The following is a 5447-nucleotide window of genomic DNA, read 5'->3' as shown; positions in this document are numbered from 1 at the left end:
AAAACATTCTGACTCGACTCCATGTGACACATGAAGAAAAATTTCAGACTTGAGTCCATCATGTAACATCTGAAAAACAATTTCAAACCTTACGTCATGTGACACTACAGCAAAATATCAGACTTGATTCCATATTACACCTCAGGAAAACATTCTGACTCGACTCCATGTGACACATGAAGAAAAATTTCAGAATGCGCTCCATATTACAATTAAGGAAAAAATTCAGAATAGGCTCCATATTACACCTCAGAAAAAAATTCTAACTTAACTCCATCTAGTGAAGCTTGAAGAATGGAGATTCTCTTAATTATGGTTTCCTGTCTAATTATTCAAGACTTTCATTAAAAACATTTACAACTTAAAAGCAGAGATGTTGGCGAAATGTTCTTTTTTTTTAAGATTTACAAAATATCTGTATCTGACAGATATTTGTGTTGCAGATATTTTTAAGGTCATCGTTATCTTCTTCTTTTTATCAGTTTGCGTTTGCACAGAGTTGTATGATAGATACAGATATGTAGAACGTGCACAAGGTTCCAATCCTGATAGGCTTTTTGAAAGTTTTTTTAATGGAATCGACCAGCTTTCCTCTTTTATTTTTTGTCTTTCATCTGAACTATTTCAGGCGTTTTTCAAGAAAGTTGCTATACAGGGGTTGAAATATTACGCTCTCGAAATATGCAGCTTTCTGGTTTGATTTCTTCAAGAAGTTCTAAATTTTGAATTACTTGTAATAGCTATTATCATTTTTCGAATAAAATTAAAAAGAGTTTTTCATAAACAACTGCAAGGTCTTTTAATAATTATAGTAAATTAATGAAACTTTCTATGACAATTTCTCTCACAAAAGTTGCCATTGTTTCACATAAACGAATTTAGTGAAAGCTATTTCACTAAAAATCAAAGCACACTATCTGGATTTAGATATCAGCATCATTAATCAAAAATTCAAGCTCAAAAAGTTTTTCAATAAAACGGACTCTTTTCAACTTAGTAGTTACGGACTTTCCATTCTTAAATACGAACATTTCAAATGCGTCATGTTACAATGTGTACTACTCACAACTTGTTGAACAAATTCTACTGTACCTGATACTACAAGACTTTTTGAATAGAGCTCGTACACTCTCTCACATTTTTCATGAATGAAGTTTCTCCATTTCAAACTCAAAATTCACCATATTCTGTAACAACATTCTTGCCATTGATTATGGGTTTAGAAGTTTTACAGAATATCACAACCTTTTGAAAACCTTTCACATTTACACTTTAATCATTTTCGAAATCGTTCAAAAGTAATGGTGAACCGCTTTAGTGTATTGAACACCATTGGTTTTTTACCCCAGTTAATTTAAACTATTATTATTAATAGTTAATACTATATTTGATATGACATTTTTTTAAGTTATATTAGTTTTCGCTAATTACTTCCTTTGCCATATTTACGATTGCTGTAACTTTCCCTTTTTAAGTTTTATTATTATTACTATTGAACCTTCTCGAGGCTTATCGCGTATACTTTTCAACTTTTACAGAATATTTAACTTTGCTTATTGCTTCTTTTTGCCTTCTCCACGTGATTTTTAAGTGATAAAGGTTAGTTAAAGTGGGAATACACTGCAGTCGTATTTGACACACTTCATAGTATGCTTAACTTAATGTTTTCTTTGTATTACATACAAGAACTCTTATATTTCAATTACAGAACCAATATTCTAGATATTTATTGTACCATTCAGGTATTCATTTTATTTATTTATTATTTTGCATCTTCATAAATATTATTTTCTGGTTGTACTCTTGGTAATGTTATGTTACTTAACTCCACACCTAAACAGTAAGATTTGTCGTAGCAATTAATCACAGATGCCACGCTCCTCTAAATTTACATTATCGAAGCTGTATAATTTTTTTTATTGGTCACAAAACGTTTTGAGTGAGAGTTGTGGAAAGAAAGTTCTGGTTGTAAGGGTTAACACCAATGTTTCATTGTTCAACGAACTGTAAATCTACGAGAGTACTTGAACCAACAGGTAGTGTTTGTATGTTCCGTAAAAAGAAGTGTATTTTATTGATATTTTTATCAATAGTGTTGGTTGGGATGTTTTATATATATATATTTAATTTTTGTTAGTACGCTTTTAATATAAAATTGTTTTGCATTGTTAGCTTAATATATGTGTTTAGATCAAACTTAAATCTCCTAAGATGGCCGAACCTCGTGAGATAGTATTGAGTTTATAGCCAAAAGTATAATTAACAGCGAGGGTATCCAGTTGTTAAGACAATGCATTCTAATCTTTATGAGTAAGAACGTAAGAAAATTATATTCAATTAGTCATATTCATTACCAGGTTGATTTTTAGTTTTGCTCTAAGGAGATAGCTTGCTTTGATCGATAGTTAGTATTAATTACGTCACCATCTACCAACAATACTTAAAACAGTATAAATGCCATGTTTTTTTGTGTTAGATAACGACAACATTCTTTTAAAGCTCTAATACTAATTGAATCATCATGTTATCAGTGTGAAGTGAAAAAAAGGCAAGTCATTGTGTAAAAACTAGAGCAGAGAATCTTATGGCATTTCAAGATGTTCACCATATATATATTTTGAAAATATCACAATTATTTAATTGATTGATATTATTTACGACTGTTTTCTGGCATGGTAGCTAAGGTCGAATTCGAAATATTTCCCGCACTTTAAGCTGAGGGTGCGTTATACAAGAGAGAGCGTGATGGTGGGTAATAGGATGCTCCTTGGTGGCCGCCTTCCATAAACACCATTGTGCAGAGTAGGTTTTTAGATGTGAGCATGTAAAAAGCAGAACTGAAAGATGTGCTATTTTCACCATACTCCCAAACCTTTTTGAATACAGTATGTTTATGGAATTCTAAGTATGTATCTGATTGTCAGCAGCTTTCCAGCTGCCAACGTTCCTTGTACTCTAGTAATCTCCCTGGAGTTCCCAAACACCTGCATTATGTAACGTTTGGAGCATCCCAACTAGTATAGCTCTCGGGACCATTAGCTATTTCATGCATCACAGATTGGGTACAACACATGTATGGGTTGAAGTAGCGGTATAACACTCCCTCTCATACCTGTAATGACAAAAACTGTTGTCAGAGGTTATGTATTTCTGTACTAAATTTACTAATCAGTGAGGGTCACACAACCTCGCTGCTCGGTAATGAGCACCCAAGCTAGGATCATTACTCTTAGCTCTTTTTCTCACATCTTTTCTTTAATCATATTTGTTGTCCATCAATAGAACCTAAACCATTTACACAGTTCGTTCTCATGTAGAATTATGTGTAATATCTGGAAATTTTACACTCTACATTTCCACGCTGTTAGTGTTGTTCGGTGAAACTGTATTCCTACCACAATGTGATCCAACAAGCGATCATACCATTTAGTTCTTTAAAGTTCATCAACCATCTTAACAACTTGTGGTCTATTCAAGCAGTACATTCACGGCCGTGTAAATATTCTCGAGATGCCTTAACTAATTCTACTACTACTACTACGACTAGTTCTTTCTTTGTCGTAGAGAAACTGCGTTCAGCGAACAAGAATGTAAGGCTCGCACGCATACACTATAACACACTACACACTGTCTTACAGTTGCAGTATTACTGCTCTAATTATGCTGTTTCTGGCATGCATATCCATAAGTAATGGAATGTCTCTCTTTGGATAAGGCATATTTTAGTGACTGTAATGACATTGCACACTTTTTAGTTTTTCTAAATGAGATTGCATGTTAGTTAATGCTGAATGCAATGCTGCTTTTGTCGAAAAATTGGCAGCAAAACATACCAGTTCCTGATTTGCTCACAGTTATCAAACAAACATTGAAAACAGAACCTTGTTTAAACCTGTAATCTAATCTCACTATTTATTTAATTATGCAACTCATTTCTCCCACTTTCTCAATACCACGTATTTCCAACTTAAGGATTGTTTTTATGAACTAATCAGTGGCCTAGCCATGGGTTCCCTCCTTTAACCAATCATTAGCGACATCTTCATATATGAAAGCATGATCCTAGAAACGCTATGGCAGTTATACCTTAGTCATCTGGTCGTATAATGGGAAGGCTTGATAAATATTTGTAAAATTTAGTTTAATGGATGGGATGGGCCTAGATCGACAACTGTCTCTTGTTGTCCATAAATTATGCGTATATATATATAAGAGGAATTAACACATTAAGGTTTGGATAAATTGCAAAGAATAGCTGTTGTTTATTAGAATATTCTCTGATTATTTCGGTGTAAAGAAAGAGATAGTCAGAACAAATGTTATATGCCATATTACGAAGACTGACCATAAGATTTCAATTAAAAGAGTCTGGAATAAAACTTTCATGTCGACTGTGTGAACCGCTATATATGTATTTAAACAATCCAGACCGTTTCCCATTACCTTCAGTTTAACAAGTAATCTTCATGTTAGAGCGCTTATAATTGAAATGATCTAGGATTTTTTTAATGTGATCAGAGCTTCGAAAAAGTAAAATTCTACCATTAACATTCCTACTGTGTAAAGACGATTTCTATTTAGTGGGACAGGTGTCTTACCAATAACCCTCATAGTGACAGAGAAGTATGTTTGCTAGAGTCGACCTTTAATGTCACCCCATTGCCACGAGATTTACTTGGTCACATAGTTGACTATTAAGATAAAGTGATTATCCTTTAGGGCAAGTTTTAATAATTCTTCGAAGTATTGTGGGTTAGAACCCAGATACTGTACATTTTTGTTAGGAAAAGTAATTTGAACTGTTTCTTGCAGAAGAATATTAGTGAATAACGGCTCAATGTCAAAGCTATGAAATATATATTGATAGGAATTAGTAATTTTATAAATTTCTTGTGCAAGGGAGAGAGAGAATCTTTAACTATAAACCAGTGGTTTAACTGGGATTTTGAAAGAGGTGAAACTGTGTGTGTGACCCATTTTGTAGTAGCAGCGTACTACGAAAGAGAAGTATTTTCTTCCAGTCAGAAGACTAGGAACGCTAATGGCTTGAACCATAAAGAGACGGAATGCCATTCCAGACCGTTCCGCCTAAATTTAACCTCTGCTGTAAACTCGCTGAAAGTAAGTGCATTTACAATGGGAACAAGGAACTTCACCAAGTTGTAAATATGAAATCAGACGCTAGATAAAGGTACTAACGTGTGTGTATGAACTTTAGGCAAACCACTGAGTGGAAGCCGAAGTGGTAAATAAATGTCTTCAAAACCGCGTTGTTTTTTTGTTTTTTTTAAACTCCTATTTTTTCTTCTCGTATTGTGATGAGATTTAACCAGTAACATCGTTAATGTTGTCGTTGGAAATATTATACATTTTATTAATGTAATCACGTTTATTATGGATGATACCTGTGCCTTTATCAGGTCGGATGACAACGATATTTTTATAAT

This window comes from Limulus polyphemus, unplaced genomic scaffold (genome assembly GCF_000517525.1).
Source record: "Limulus polyphemus unplaced genomic scaffold, Limulus_polyphemus-2.1.2 Scaffold1403, whole genome shotgun sequence".
Classification (NCBI taxonomy): Eukaryota; Metazoa; Arthropoda; class Merostomata; order Xiphosura; family Limulidae; genus Limulus; species Limulus polyphemus.
Note: the sequence above shows the minus strand (reverse complement) of the source record.